Here is a 17,613-nt window from a genome sequence, read left to right as displayed (position 1 = left end):
TTTTTTAAATGAGCACAACTATTAATTGCACTCAAAGAATGAAACAATTGATTTTGGTAGGATTTAATCATGCTAAATTGTGTGGTGCCATTGCAATAAAAACAGAAGCCTTGAATCCTAAGTTTCAAAATCTCCCTTGTTCAGGGAACACTTACTTCTCTACCACATAAGCTGAACAGAAACTTCAGTGTGTGATCAAGGAAGGACACTGAAGCTTGAAAATGTTGAAACATAGTTGGACAGAACTGAAGTAACCTTGCTTGAACTTCAGAATTACTCCCTGCTTAAATGTCCAGTTTGTTCTCATAGATTTTATTTTCAAGTTTCTGGTCTTTATTGTTGTTTGCTAATGCACTGGTGGGCAAAGTCAGCAAAAGATGTACAGTATCCCTGGGCCCTTTCTGAGTGTGTCTCACTCATTTTCAAGGACAGTGTCCCTTACACACACCAGTGTTTATGAATTTCTTTCTCCTTCTTTCTCCTCTAAGGGCAAATCCAGTGCATTGTCCTTGTTCAACTTTTGACCTATCAGCCTACTTGAAACACCCTGCCAAAAAATAATTGTAACTCCATCCTTATTCTCTTTTCATCCTCTTGGTGAGAGACTGTTTTTGTCCATTTGTTTTAGCATTTAATGCTGTGTTTCTAATGCTGGCACTTTATCTCTTCCATTTCATTTTATGGTGAGATTTCAGAACATAACTTTTAAGTTGTGCTTTTGATAAATTGTTGTAAGTCATTCTGAGAGTATGGATGTATAAATATCAGTACTTTTTCCATTGCATTTAATCAAGGATGCTGCTTTTTGACCGCCTAAACAGGTGTTTTTACTGTAAAGAGTTAGGTTCAAAATAAGAATTATGCACAGTTTTAGAATAATCTAATCGATAAGCAGTTATGCAGTAACCTTATGAAGGTGAAATTTTGTTTTATATTCTATTAGGTGACCTAGACACATCCTGGGAAAATACTAATTCATATTCTTTTTTAATATTTCTGGGTGAGTGGATTTTAAAGCCACCATTCTTCACTGAAAGCTGATGAATGACAGTACATTTCCCACAATCTTGTTTTTTTTAATTTTTTTCCATTTGCATCATGCATTGAGCCTTGGCTTCTGTGATCACCCTTATGGATGAATGAAGCCCATGCTATGCTTGCTCACATACATTAGCTATGTTCATAAGAAATGCTGAGCTAGAATGTATTGAGTCAAATTTTCTTAACTGAGCTCTAGGGATTTAATTCAGATATACCTTTAGGCAATAATGAGTGGTTTCATACATCATGGTAAGCATAAACTATATACACACGCACACACACACACACCACCCTAATGGCATAAAAAATTCCCCTCTCACCCCTATGGGTGGTATGTGTCTTCCTCAGTCTCGGGTCCTCTATCAGAGGCCTGGGAGTTTGAGGGTTCTGCATAGCATCTTAGCTGTTCCTAGCACTGCACTCTTCTGGACAGAGAGCTCAGATGTTGTTCCTGGGATCTGTTGGAGACACTCTCCCAGCTTAGGAGTCACAGCCCCAAGTGCTCTTACCACCACTGGGACCAATTTGGCCTTTACTTTCCACATCCTCTCTATTTCCTCCTTCAGGCCCTGGTACTTCTCCAGCTTCTCATGCTCCTTCTTCCTGACATTGCTGTCACTTGGCACTGCTACATCTATCACTACCGCTGTCTTCTGGTCTTTGTCTACTACCATGATGTCTGGTTGATTGGCCAGTACCTGCCTGTCTGTCTGGATCTGGAAGTCCCACAGGATCTTAGCCCTGTTATTCTCCACGACCTTCTGTGGAATCTCCCACAGAACTTGGGGAGTGGGTCTAGCCCATACACTGTGCAGATGTTCCTGTATATAATGCCAGCTACTTGGTGTGCCGTTCAGTATATGCTGTTCCTGCCTGCATCTTACACCCTGCCACTATGTGTTGGACTGTCTCTGAGGTCTCTCTTCACAGCCTATACCTTGGGTCCTGTCTAGTGTGGTAGACACCTGCTTCTATGGATCTGATGCTTAGTGCCTCTTCTTGTACTTCTATGATCAGTGCCTCAGTGCTGTCTTTTAGTCCAGCCCTTTCCAGCCACTGATAGGATTTCCCAATGTCAGCCACCTCAGCTATCTGTCAGTGGTACATCCCATGCAGGGGCTTGTCTTGCCATGGTACTTCCTCCACTTGAACTTCCTCCCATGTCTGCTGCTGCCTCAGGCATTCTCTCAGCAGCTCATTTTTGGATGCCATCTTACTGATGTACTCCTGGATACTCCGGGTTTCATCCAGGACAGTGGCTTTGACACTCATCAGGCCCCGCCTGCCCTCTTTGCAGCTGGTATACAATCTCTGGGTGTTGGACTTGGAGTGGACACCACTGTACATTGTGAGGAGCTTCACATCGACAGCCTCCATGTCTTCCTTTGGCCAGCTCACTATACCGGCAGGGCATTGATGATTGGCAGGGCATATGTGTTGGTGGCATGGATCTTGTTCTTCCCTTTGAGCTGGCTCTCCAGGACCTGTCTTATCCTTCGGTGGTACTTGGATGTTGCTGTCTTCCTTGCCTCCTCGTCATGGTTCCCATGTGACTGTGGGGTACCAAGGTATTTATAGCTGGGCTCTATGTCTGCTATGTGTCCCACTGGTAGTTCCATTCCATCAGTCTTAACTACCTTTCCTCTCTTTGCTATCATCCTGCCACACTTCTCCAGTCCAAATGACATCCCAATGTTCTCACTGTAGATCCGTGTCAGGTGGATCAATGAGTCAATATCTCGTTCACTCTTAGCGTGACTGGTTCCTGTTCTGGGAGATTGCTGTGGTCTGCTTTCAGGTCCTGCAGCCACTTTGCACTGGTGTTATGTGTCTTCTCTTTCTCCCATATGTTCTTCCAGTACTGTTCAGTTTCCGCTGTTGGAGGCTCAGCTCTTACTGTGTGGTTGCACTGTAGTTCATAGTTGGATGTATCTCCTTAGCCTGGCAGCCAGTGCGGTGAGCCTTTGTTTACCAGTCTCTAGGGCTTCAGATGGAGTCAGACCCATATATTTTTTCAGTAGCTGAGTCTTATCCCTAATCTCCACAACCTTCTGTAGTTCCACCAGCTGACTGACTTCTCTTCGAGTTGCCTTGATCTTAGCCTCCAACCTCATTTTCCAGGGTATGTACTGCTGTTCTTCTTGATTATGTAGCCAAGCATTTCAAGGATTACAGCGGCTGTAGCATATACCAATTCATTGGTTTGAATTATGGCAGTTGTAGGGATTGTCTGGAGGGCTCTATTGGCATCTTCTAGCATACTATCTGATGACTTTTCTCCACTGAGCCTTGATAACTGGTCTTAAGGGTTGACTGTAGCTAGTTTATCCATGATCTTCTGCCTCATATCAGTTGCTGTGCTCTGTAATGGAGGGGGTGGCAGTGACTTTCCAGCTTCAGGTGTTGGCTGCGCATCCAGTTGTTCTTCCAGGTCTGCTTGAGTCCAGGTTGTAATGTGGAGTTGGTTTATCTCAAGTTGTGAGAGCAGCTTCCTCTTCACTATGTTGAAGCACTGGGTAACTAGTTGTTTCTCAGTTAGTGTGGATGTAGGCTGTCTGTCTATCCATAGTTCCCTCATACATTTCATATATCCCCTCTCATTAGGTCTGCTGTTGTAGTAGCATTCCATCAATTCCAAGTTCTCTTGTCTCATCCATGTATGGTTTGTTCCAGTAGCCCACTTATCGTCAGATTGTCCTGGTTCCCCAACATCTGATGCGGACCTTGTTAATCCAGGCAATGTCTGAGCCGACATGACTCTCTTAGTTCGTGTCACTCTCATATTTGAGGTAGGCAGGTGAAGCGTTAGGGGGTCTTTTACCCAAGGACCCCTACTGGTAAGGTAGGTACCAGCCGGAATTTGAACCCCGGTCTCCTGCATCAAAGGCGGTGTTCTAACCACTACACTATCCAGCCGCTCTGCAGATATAGTATATGTATCCCCTATAGGGATGCCATGTATATATCACCCTATAGTATATAGGGTGGTGTGTGTGTGTGTGTGTGTATACACACACCACCCTAATGGCAGAAAGTGAAGAAGAACTAAAGAGCCTCTTAATGAGGGTGAAAGGGGAGAGTGCAAAAGCTGGCTTGAAACTCAACATTAAAAAACTAAGATCATGGCACCTGGACCCATTAATTCCTGGCAAATAGAAGGGGTAGAAATGGAAGCTGTAACAGACTTTATTCACTTGGGCTCCAAGATCACCGCAGATGGAGACTGCAGCCATGAAATTAAAAGATGCTTGCTCCTTGGGAGGAAAGCTATGGCAAACCTAGACAGCATATTAAAAAGCAGAGACATCACCTTGCCGACAAAGGTCCGCATAGTCAAAGCTATGGTTTTCCCAGTAGCAACGTATGGCTGTGAGAGCTGGACCATAAAGAAGGCTGAGCACTGAAGAATTGATGCCTTTGAACTGTGGTGCTGGAGAAGACTCTTTAGAGTCCCTTGGACTGCTAGGAGGTCAAACCAGTCAATCTTAAAGGAAATCAATCCTGACTGCTCATTGGAAGGATTGATAATGAAGATCAAGCTTGGTCACGTAATGTGAAGAGAGGACTCTTTGGAAAAGCCCCTGATGCTGGGAAAGATTGAAGGCAAAAGGAGAAGGGGACGGCAGAGGATGAGATGGTTAGATAGCATCACTGAAGCAATGAGCATGAAACTGAGCAAACTCAGGGAGGACAGAAGGCCTGGTGCAATATGGTTCATGGGGTCACGAAGAGTCGGACACGACTTAACGACTGAACAACAAACAAAATATATATAAGTCAGTATGACTTCCTGCAGGAGTGTGCTACTTCTATTATGAAGATTTCAGCCTACTTCCAAAAGTCCTGTGCAAGACATGAGTTCAGACCTCAGAAGAGCTGTTTCTTCTTTCCTGCAGCCTGCTGTTTAGGAAAGAGAGAAAAGTATGTCAGAAAATTAAAAAAAAAAAAAGGAGGGGGGTGAGGAGCAGAATAGATTTCTGATTCTATCTACTATTTCTATTTCTGCTATTTCTACCACAATGCACCTCACCAACTGATTATCTCTGAAGGAATGTGTTCCTAGTCAGAAAAAAGTTTGCTTCCTCCTAACTTAATACAAGGTTAACCAAGTTAACCTGCCTATTAGGAAACCTGCCTATTTCATGTTAATGAAGATTAAGAATCAAAACTATTATAATTAATGGCAAACTGAACAACCTTGGCTTTTTTCAGCTCCAGAGTTGGGTCTCTGGCGATTCTTTTTACACATAACACTCTCCAGTTAACTGCTTCCAGTAGTCAGCCTTCCTTTATTTTTAGAATAATGCCTGATCTTAACTGAATAGCATTTCTCAGCCATCCATCATCTGTTGGGCCATTTGTTCAATCATAATTACAACTCCAATTAAATGTTTGCACGTTATTTTTAATTTGAATGCCTATAACAGTCCATTTCAAGATTCACAGCTCATTCTGACATTTATGATTTTATTCATCCTATGCTTTCCCAAAATATCTTGAATAATATTGCATCCTTGAGGTTCACTGCAGTTAAAAGAGCATTACAGTCACTGAACTGTAATAATTTCCTGCCAATTCAAATATTTTAGATAAATTGGTATCAGTTTGCTAACTTTTTAATCCACATTAGCATTCATGAATACCACACTTTGTCATGATAAGGACATTCGTCATTTCCTTATTTTTCCTTCTTTTTCTTTAAAGGAAAATAAGCATAGAATTAATGGAAATGCCAATGCATTGGTCAATGTGCTCTCATTGCATGGTATAACTGCTGAAGGACACATTACAATTGTTGATTGTCTTTTATTGTTGGCTATATTAAGAATAATTTTTAGCACTATATTATGTATTTGTATGTTGTAGCTTGTAAGCCACTTAGAGTCAACATAACAGCAGATATCAAACAAATGGATAAATAAATACAGAGGAAGTAATTAATTTAGTAATAGTAAAAGGCTTTGGACAAAGCTTAAAACTAAGGATTGAAAGCAGAAGGCCCTCAATTGTTCAGGAAAAAACTTCAAAGTAACTATCAACTATATAATGACTTCACTAAAAATGCAGAATGCAATGTATTTCAAAGTGGGCTGCAAGAAGAAATCTAATTTTTTGATTGCATACAAAATCCTAACATATTGTTGGTAAAAGTACAACATGATATCACTTTTGGTACACTATCACTCTTCATTCCAAATCCTAGATCAGTGTTTAAGGTGTGTTTGTAACTTCTTAAAGTTGCCAAGGTTGAAAAACACTGTCCTAGATCATTGTGAAAATGGCAGCTCCATTTGAACACAGAGCATTTTTCATTGAGCAACAGTAGGCAAATTTAAAATCTCTAACAATCTTCCCAGGTGGAAATGATCTGATCATATTGAAGAGATGTACCCCATGAGAAGTCATCATCTAATGAAAGCTTTAAGCAAACCAAGGATAACCACAGTGATTGTCCTACTGATAAAACTGCAGAAAAAAAAAATAGAAAAGAGGTTGCATATGCCTACTTGGGTGCAGAGTCACTTTATGCTTGCTTCTAATGCCTACCCCTTTCCTAGGCTTAGGTCATGTTTTGCTAACCACTGTCTTCTTTTACCAAGGTCACCTCCATAGTTTTCTGTACTATCCATGTGGTTTTCTTGGCAAAATACAGGAGTGGTTTACCATTGCCTTGTCCCTTACATGAAATGATGCCTTTGCCATTGCAGTTGAAGTGATCGTTGTTTCCAGCATCTTCCTTTATTGCTGCTGCCTAATAGAGGTGCCTGCTTGCTTTAGTTGGATGAACCTCACGCCTTGGGTGACCTTGTTGGGAGTGTACAGTCTTGGCATACACTCCTGGCATTCCCTCCCAGGAATGCTGCCCTGTTATGATAAGGCAGCACAGAAGACTTGAAGGGAAGAATTAGGCATTAAGTAAAACATAAATCTGCTTCCAATCCAGTTGAACTCTTGGTGACTTGTATATGGACACATCCATACAATTTTCTTGACATGATACAAAAGCAGGTCGTCACTGCCTTCTTCCAGGGTGCTACTTTCATTTTGCAGTCTAATTACATACCTGGATTTCATAGATGATCCCCCATCCATATACTAACCAGGACCGACCCTGCTGAACCTTTATTTCACCCATGATTGACCAGATGCTGCTACCTAGTTCAACAGGCCATAGCAGATTATTGTATGTGATTGTTGTATATCTCCTTCCTTCCTTCCTTCCTTCCTTCCTTCCTTCCTTCCTTCCTTCCTTCCTTCCTTCCTTCCTTCCTTCCTTCCTTCCTCCCTCCCTCCCTCCCTCCCTCCCTCCCTCCCTGAAAACAAGACACAATGTAGAATGGGACCATAGAAAATAACGAATGCATTAAACTTTGACCCTTCCCCAATATCACTTTCCTGTTACCAAACTATTTTTTGTCCCTGAGGCTGTCATTATAACTACTGACAACTTCAAGGGCAAAAAACAAACACCACAGATTCCAAAAGAAAACATGGGCAAAGAACAGGTTTGATTTCTGTGCCTGTAAAACAGTCTAGCAAGTAAATCAATGTGCGTGATTGAAATTGCTTGCAAGAGCTCTTTCTTTGATAGATCAAGGCAATTGAGAACATCTTATTTACAGTTATCAGAAATATTTAAAGAAATCAAAAGAGTCTACGGTATTGAACATTGTAAGACTGATTTTGAAAATAGAATTCTATTTTGAAAATAGAATAATGAACATGTATTTGCTAAAATGTATACACTTTTATTGAAATTTGAAACAGAAGAAGAAGAAGTGAAAGAATGTATGATAAAGTGGGCTACACTGATTGTAGTATATTTCAGAATCTGAATTTTACACTGTTTCCCTAGATGCACCATAACTACTAACCCTAAATATAGCAAACATATCTTTTCCAATGCAGTGAAACAGCATTTTCTTTTTAGGCTGTATGTGGCTTCTTAAGTCTTGAAATCAAAATCTGCATTATAAAAGCTAAATCTTGACAGCTATAGAGGCTCCAAGAATACATTGACTTTGTTCCTGACTCCAGAGCTCCGTACTGGATATTAGTGTTAAGATGCCCTAGTACCTTTCTAAATTTGCCTTCAATGGCATACAGCTGCTAGTCTGTTTCTCAAAAGAAAGCCAAAACTAAAAACAAATTCAGAGATCAGTGTTTTGTGCATATGTGTGTATAGATGTTGTAGGTATCTGTAGAGCAAGGAATTTTGAAAACAAACCACCAAACAGATGAGGGAGTTGGGTGACTTCTGCAGTCTGGAAGAAAAAAAAAAAATTGAATCCAAGAAGTGCTGATCTGGGACAGACCAAAATCCTACTCAGTAGAACAGCTGTCTTCTATGCTTGTTTTTCACCAAATGGTATATAGAGGTAGGCTGCCTTGGAAGAGGGAGTTGATTTATTCTCCATAGGACCTGAGGGAAGGACAAGAAGCAATGGGTGGAAGCTTGTCAGAGGAAGATCCAATCTGGAAAGAAGGAGGAATGTCCTGATAGTTTCCTGAACTATTAAGCAGTGGAACAGCTTTCCTTCTGGAGTTGTGGGTGCTCCATTGCTGGAGGTTTTCAAGAAAAGATTGGACACCATTTGTCCAAGATGGTATGAGGATTCCTGACTTGGGCAGGGAGTTGGACTAGAAGACCTCCCAGGTCCCTTCCAACCCTATGATTCTATGATTTTGATTATCATTAATAGCCACAATGACTTTCCAACAATCCCTTTCAAAAGGCACATTTGGCAGAAGCAGGTTTGTGAAGAATTACCCCCCTTATTAATTTAATTTATTTATTTGATTTTGAGGCTCTCCAACTCCTCAATGACTGAGTAGCTTACAATTAAAAAGAAAAAGAAAACATAGTCCATTGAAAGGCTATCTCAATATCACCTAATCCAAACATTATAGGGACTCTACAACCATCCTACCTCAAGGCTTGGGAGAACAACCAGATTTTAATAGTTTTTGAAAGTCATTAAGGTGGGAACAATATAGATCTCTGGGTGATGTCATTTCAGATAGCAGGCACTGCCACTGAGAAGGCCCATTTCCTGGTCCCACAAGATGACATTGTTTGATTGATGAGAACCAAAGTGTGCTCATTCTGTCTGATCTCACAGGATAGGTGGATACATAAATCATTGTTAAATAATGATTTAATAAAAATTATTTTCTAATGATTCCTAGTGTGGATTTCTTTTTTCTCAACTCTGGCACTATGTGTTGACGTTTTTGCAAACCTATCCAATGCAGTACCTTAGTGGCCACAAACTGCACAAATGATGTGAAACAAAAGTATGGGAAAGAGACTGAGGCTATAATAATTGGGCATGGAGGGATCTGGGTTGATTCAAGATCACCTCTTTACTGCAAGGAACAATGAATGCCCCACTGCAATTTATTTCTTGAGCTCCTGATGGGAAGTAGGGCTGACACATAATAGTGACTCTTTATTCATCAACCATGACTCTTTAAACTTGCCTCCATTTTCCATACTCTCAATCAGAAGGCCAATAGATGGAAAGAAAGTAGGGCTAGGACTGTGGGAGACTCTCAAGCTCAAACTCTCACTAAGCCATAAAATTAATTGGTAGTTTTAGGCCACTCATTTTCTAGCAGCCTAACTATTTTAAAGGAGGGACATGTACCCTATCCTGAATGCTTTAAATGTGATAAAATGAATGCCATCTACCATCCTTTCTTCCCTCCCCCCTCCCTCCCCCCCTCCCTAAGGCTAAAACTACTTTTACTGAGATGGGCTATTATAACAGAATCTTGCAAGTCTGACTGTGTTGTACTTCCTCCTCCTTATAATTCAGTGAATTAGGGAAGTGTCTGAGCTGCTTCTGAATGTTATCTGGATGTTCTGGACTTAAAAAATGCCTAGGCAACAGCTTCTGCTTATCTCCATCAAGGTCATCTTCCTTACTCTCTCTCTTATCTATCATCTATCTGTCTATCTGTCTATTTTTCTATTATCTATTTATCAATCTATCATATTATATCTCATCATAACCTGATGTCTCTTGGTGGTTTAATATATATAAATCCTATCAGTGGCTGGAAAGGGCTGGACTAAAAGACAGCACTGAGGCACTGATCATAGCACCACAAGAACAGGCACTAAGCATCAGAACCACAGAAGCAGGTGTCTACCACACTAGACAGGACCCAAGGTGCAAACTGTGCAGAGAGGCCTCAGAGACAGTCTAACACATAGTGGCAGGGTGTAAGATGCAGGCAGGAACACCATACACTGAATGGCACAACCAAGTAGCTGGCATTATGTACAGGAACATCTGCACAGTGTATGGGCTAGACCTCCCCAAGTCCAGATGGGAGATTCCACGGAAGGTCATGGAGAATAACAGGGCTAAGATTCTGTGGGACTTCCAGATCCAGACAGACAGGCAGGTACTGGCCAATCAACCAGACATCATGATAGTAGACAAAGACCAGAAGACAGCGGTGGTGATAGATGTAGCAGTGCCAAGTGACAGCAACATCAGGAAGAAGGAGCATGAGAAGCTGGAGAAGTACCAGGGCCTGAAGGAGGAAACAGAGAAGATGTGGAAAGTAAAGGCCAAAGTGGTCCCAGTGGCAGTAGGAGCACTTGGGACTGTGACTTCTAAGCTGGGAGAGTGTCTCCAACAGATCCCAGGAACAACATCTGAGCTCTCTGTCCAGAAGAGTGCAGTGCTAGGAACAGCTAAGATACTGCGCAGAACCCTCAAACTCCCAGGCCTCTGGCAGAGGACCCAAGATTGAGGAAGACATGTTCCACCAATAGGAGTGAGAGGGGAATTTTTTATGCCATTAGGGTAGTGCGCAGAACCCTCAAACTCCCAGACCTCTGATAGAGGACCTGAGACTGAGGAAGACACATACCACCCATAGGGGTGAGAGGAGGTTTTTTTTATATATAAAATTAAAACATCCATGGTACAATTAAAAATGACAATAACATCATAACACACCCAAAACAGCAAGAACAATAAATGAAAAGTAAAATAAGTAAACATGGCACAGGGTTAAGTTAAGAGAATACCCTCTAGAAAAACTCTGTTTTCGACATTTTTCCTGAACATCAGCAAGAGGAACACTAGCAGGAGTCTAGCCTCATCTCTCTCAGGAGGCCATTTCAAAGCATTGGTGCTATCACAGAAGAGCACCACCTTCTAGTTTCGGCCCTCTCACTTCTTAGAAGTCTGGGACTATAATCAGCTTTGCCTTATAAAATATACTATAGTGGATTTTGGTTGGAGTAAGGGGACCTACAGATACAAATGACATTTTTAAACAAATGAACTCTGCTGTCTGGTATGATTACTATAAGGTTCATTGCACATCAGAAGGATAGGGCTTCTATTTTTTCAAACATGCATTAAAATGTCAATATTCCTAGAACTCTGCTCCAATAATACCATCCATTCCAGTAAATTGTAAAGCTGTTCTAATTCTTATAATAGTTCCTAATTTTCTCTATGTATGTCCTGTCTTCTCATAGACCATCTTCCACTAACCCAACAACAAACTCTTTGTCCTTTTCAATTTTGATCTTTGCTTATTATTAGTGACTAACTAATAATAACTAGGCACTAACAAGAACACATTGTGAAATATGATTTTGTCCAAGTCATCTAGCAGGAGTCCTAAAGATAAGGAAACTAAGGAACCATTTCTATAATCAAATTATTTCCAGTGCATTCTGTTCTTATATGAGTGTTTTGTTCATATTGAATCATTTTTCAAAAATGGAAAAGTGAGACCAATATATAGTTTAGTTCCATGAGAGTAGACATAATTCTATGTACACAAATAGAGTTTTAAGATTCTGACTACTCTTCAGTTGTTTGGGTGGGTGAATAAAATTTACCCTTGTTTTATGATTAGGAAGACCTCAAGTCCTTTCTTTAGACCTCAATAGATAATGGTTTCATGTTTGCCTGAGTTTCAAGATCAAAACAAGACATACCAACCTAATGTCAATACCAGTCTAAATTTGCACAGGGTATTCAGGAAAGTTACATATGGTATCTGGGAGAATATTTGATGTTAATTTCCTACATCCACTAGTTTAAAAGTTTCCTGGAGTCTGATTTGTTGAGAAATTTGTAAATTCTAAAGTAGCACAGCGAAACCCCCAGGTTCAGAGGCAGTAGGGCTTCATAGAGTACCTACTACAGAAAAGCAAATGTGAGAGACAGAGTTATTGTCTGTTTGTGTTGTTTCTGGTTTCCCAAAGGAACCTGGTATGATTACTATGGGCAACAAGATATTGAACTAGAGGAATGTTGAATTTTCTGCACCAGTGAACTTTTTATCATGGTATTCCTCCCCATCCTTCTTCCAGAATCAGTAAACATTTGTACCTAGTCTTGAATTACAGAAGTAAAATATTTGGCATCACTTATTTCTGGCCTGGATATTCATATTTCTTCAACCTATTCATTAATCATATCAATGCCTCCAAATCTGTTTCAAGTAATCATTATTTGGAAGGAATACAGATTAAGTATTCCAGAAAGAGTACAAGCAAACCCACATTTGCAGTGGAAGTTAGTGTCCTGTGTAGATACCTCTTTGCTTCAAATTCCAGTATTTACAGAAAAAAGTGCTTTAGTAAGGATTTTGCTGTTAACATTTAGCTGAAAAAAGCTTTTACAGGGATTCTTCAGTCTTCTTTTCTGGGATGAAGTCTTTGAGGTATCCTCTTGAGATATTCATCAGACAGCACCACCCTGCTGGATTACTTTCATCACCTAAGGAACAAACTACGAGTCGTGGGAAAGATTGCATGTGAACTGTTTGTATCAGGAATGGAATTAAACCAAGTCAAAAGAATCATTTCCTGGTCAATTTTTTTTCCTGTTATCCTTGCATCGATTCGCTTTGTTTCAAACTCTAACTTACAAATTAATTGTGTATTGTTGGTCCATTTCATTGCAAATCAGGAGCAACTATGTGGCCTGTAGTTGTTTGAACCACAATCTTGCTGCAGTTGAAATATGCCATCTGTGAGCATCAAGTATATTCACTCACAAACGACCTCTGCAAGGTATAATAGGAATATCAAATAGGAAACAACCCATAATAGGAAACAACCCAGGACAAGAATCAGTTCATATAGAAAAAAGATTCTTCTAGATAAACCTGGAACCTGTGATATCTTCAAGCAATTCAAGGACATGGACCTATCTAGTTTAATAGGAATCTAGTTTAATAGTTTAATTTTTAATGAAATTAAAAGAATTTCAAGCATAAAGCATACATGTGAAAGTTCATCCATAAAAATCCATAGAACTTCCATCAGATGAAATGTGATTGAGATAAGAGCATTAATGTGAAATATGCCATATTTTTAAAATTTAGAAATCTAATGTGACATAAAATCTTCCTCCACACATAGAAGTAAACCTTGATTTTTCAATTCCTTCCTTCCTTCCTTCCTTCCTTCCTTCCTTCCTTCCTTCCTTCCTTCCTTCCTTCCTTCCTTCCTTCCTTCCTTCCTTCCTTCCTTCCTTTCTTTCTTTCTTTCTTTCTTTCTTTCTTTCTTTCTTTCTTTCTTTCTTTCTTTCTTTCTTTCTTTCTTTCTTTCTTTCTTTCTTGGAAAGGGGATTGAGAAGAGGATTCTGATGCTGCCCCTGAACAAGTATTTAAATGGTTTATTTACATTTACTATTTTTATTAATGCTGCTTAGACAGCCATCAAAATGCTCCTTAGGTTTGAAAAGTCACAACAAATGTGTTGTCCTCAGGTGTTCTTTCCTACTGTGAAGCATCCTGTGTAGGTCATTGATGAAGATTATATATAGCTGGAGCCAATCACGAAGCTTGGAAACCCCCTGCTGCTTACTGACCTCCTTTGCTAACATCCTCCTAACCTTTCAGTAATAGTTCTGTGTGACCCAGCATAATCTCTGCTAGGTTCCAAACTACATCTTAATTAAATTCTAACAAGTTGGGAAAAGAGTCACATCTGTTCCATCTGCCCCTATCTGCTGGGCACAAGCCCTATTTTCTATTTGCTATTTCCTGGTAGAACATTTTGACCTACCTTCCTTCCTTCCTTCCTTCCTTCCTTCCTTCCTTCCTTCCTTCCTTCCTTCCTTCCTTCCTTCCTTCCTTCCTTCCTTCCTCTCTCCCTCTCTTGATTTATTATACATTTAAAATGAATGCAATTATATTCAGTTTTTTATTTTAATTATTGGGAGCAAGATAACTATGGAGTCTTTCTTTCCCAATACTATTAAAATAAAAGCCCATCCATAGGCAACCATACAAAAGAAAGAAAGAAAGAAAGAAAGAAAGAAAGAAAGAAAGAAAGAAAGAAAGAAAGAAAGAAAGAAAGTCCCCATTTTGGCACTGCATCCACATATACAAGAAGAGGGAAGCCACAGTCGCACTTTTACAACTGTCATCTTGCCTATTCAGAGAGACACACATGCACACACTCTGGGGCTACCAGTGCATTTGTGTCAAAAGGAGCTTTTTCCTTAAGGCTCAAAGCCACATAGAGAGACTTTCACTCCACATAGCCTGAGGAAGGCAACAAATCCTTACATATTCCATTCTCAGTGACTAGACATTAATATTCATTTATGTTCATAAGAAGCTTCAGGACATAATGCAAGATGCTAAATTTGCCATTCTTCAAACTCTTTCCTTGGTTTAGCATTTTCATAGAAAATCTCCTGAAAAATAATTCTCTGCCCTGGGTGACATATAATGCTTAGATTCCATGTGGTTTGTACCCCCATGGTTTAGGAAGGTATAAGAATCTACCCACAATGATTTAGCATTAGGTACAAACTTGTCATCTGCAGTTTGCTCAACTGTCTGTGGTTAGGAAACTCCTGGCTAAGCATTATGTTGGAATATACCTTATTTACACACTTTGCTAAGCCATAATGTAGTTTGTTTTCAGGTTAGCCTGATATGCAAATTCACTCCAGGAAGGAAATATCTTGTAAGCTACAGTGTATTTTTTAAACTATTAGGCTAAGCCCAAACCAAACACATTGCATTATGGTCTAATGCAGGGGTATGAAAACCAGATGCTCAATGGCACCCTCCTGTACTCCAAAACGGCCTTGCTAAAACTTAATGGCAAATGGCTGGGTTTTTGGTGGTGGGAGTTTCTCCATTCCCCAGATAAAGTGGGAATAGGGGCTCCTGGGAAACTTCCCACTCTCACCTCTATCCTTGAAACCTCTCATCTCCATCCCATGGCCATAATGGGATGTATGTATGTATTTATATGTTATTATTATTATTTATTTTATGTTATATGTTATATATATTTATGTATTTATTATGGTTTATTGTAAACTGCCCAGAGTTGCTCTTTGAGTGAGATGGGCGGTGACTAAATTTGAAATATAAATAAATAAATAAATAAACAAACAAATAAATAAAATGGCTCATGAAAATGGACCATTTTTTCAGCAGAATTGCAGCAATACCAATTTGGTTCCTTTTTTTCAGAATTTGTGAAATGTTGAGGGTAGAAATGGGCATGGTTTTGACCCCAGAGGCCTTCAATACCCACTATTAAGTTTCTCAAGGGAAAAAAGAAGGAAGCAGAACTAAATTGGTATCTCTGTATGTGGAAATATCACTGCATTGCCGGAAGGCCTTGGGCAACAATTTGTGCCGCCTAATTTTTCTAAGGCTACCCATTGGTGCCTTCACGTAATGTGGAAATGTTGGGCTCACTCTTACAGAAGGGAAGATAGGACTGAAGTTCGGATCTCTATACTGTATGTACCTGTTTATGACTGAGGGTCCATGTAATGCACAACTTTCCATTTTAACCACTGGCTGCATCATTTGGAGATGAAATGATTTTTTTTTCTTAGCATATTTTAGCAAGAGAAATATCAGCTTTTTAAAAAAGCAGAAAAAAAGCATCGTAAATTGCAGTGAAGTAAATAAAGAGTGCAGATAAGTTTAAGCTTTGGCTGCTTCCCTTTCCCTTTCCCTTTCCCTTCCCCTTCCCCTTCCCCTTCCCTCCCTTCCTTCCACTCCTTGAATCCTTTGCTGCTTTTGACTACTTTCGAGGTAAAATACTAGCCCTGCTTGCAGCAGGAATGAATTGTTAATGCTGTGGGACTTTCTTTCAATGCCATAATAATATGAGGAATAATCTGACATTTATAATCAACTATAATCTAAAATTGTCAAGTCAAGTCCCCTTGGGCAAAGAGGTTCAGAATAAAGGTTGCACTAATTAAGCTTAATTGTGTCTACTTGAGGTGACTCGCTTGTTCAATACGGATATTATGAGATTAAAAAATGCACTGAATCTCTAAGGATTCATAGTTAAATTAGTGTCAGGCTTGTTCTGATCTTCTTTGGCAGCTTTAGAAAACAAAGGAAGCTTCAAAAAAGGTTTTAAGAAGGAAGTAGGTATAATATTATGTATTCATTAGACTCACACAGGATCATACAATAAAAGGGAATGGAATGAGATGTAATTATTTATTTACAGTCAGTTTGCATCAGTTTCCAGAAATGTGTTCTAGCAGGATCCTTATATGTGATCTAATTTATGCAGCAGTTCACACTCATAATGCAAGGGAGAGTCCTCTGGAATGCATGTCCTTCTCTGGATTTGTAGGCTCTCAAAAACTACATTTCTCCCATAGGATATGAAAGCAGGTATTAGATGGTGTTGATCATTTTTTCCTTGAAATAGACTTCTGAAAGGTTCAATTTTCCCTACCATTTACCTTTGCTTGAACACATCTTTCTGGGTGTGGTTGTGGCTTTCTGGGGGTAATAGGACTAAAGGAAGAAAAGAGGCAAGAAAGAAGAGTTTGGGCGAATGTGGGAACAGGCATCTGAGTAAACCTTCCATCCCTCAAAAATTTTATTTTTCCACTTTTCTTATATATGCGTGGCCTTCCAGATGTTCAGAACTCTCATCAGCCCTTGCACATATCCTAGCGGTGAGAGATAATGGAAGTTAAAATTGAAGATTGAGTGGTGTACGCCTAGTGACTTGATAATACCTTATTGACTCATTTCCCATGGCAGCATTTTGCATGCCCCTGTCTCTCGAGATTAAGTGAGGAACCAGATTGCCAAACTTAGTTGCAAGCTTTAATTTCTTGTACCTTAGACCCAATGACAGAACTAAATCACCTAAGATATGTGTTCGAATTTGGTACTAGATATATGTTTTCAATTTAGCTCAACACAGCTGACAAAAACATATTTAGCTTTTTCCCTTGTACTCTTTCCCCAGTTGAATTATCCCTTTGAAACTTTATGGGGGAAAATGTAGAGTGACTGCCTTATTCCTTTACTAGTGTTAACAGCTGAGAAAGTGGGGACATTTAGCATGAAAAAACAGCAGGGAGAGAAATGATGAAATGCACCCTCCCTTTTGTGTTCCTGTTAAACAGTAACATGCATTTGCAAAAGGTTTATTAAAACCAACAAAATCAGTACATCCAGCCCTGCTCCAAGAGACAAAATGTAACCAAACCTACGCTTTAAAAATCAACTAATAATCTTCAACATCATTGCATTCTTTATTTCTGATTCCCAATATGACAATGC

This window comes from Python bivittatus, unplaced genomic scaffold, assembly GCF_059951505.1.
Source record: "Python bivittatus isolate LINGU-HERP-01145 unplaced genomic scaffold, Pbiv_v1 ctg000330_np1212, whole genome shotgun sequence".
Lineage (NCBI taxonomy): Eukaryota > Metazoa > Chordata > Lepidosauria > Squamata > Pythonidae > Python > Python bivittatus.
Note: the sequence above shows the minus strand (reverse complement) of the source record.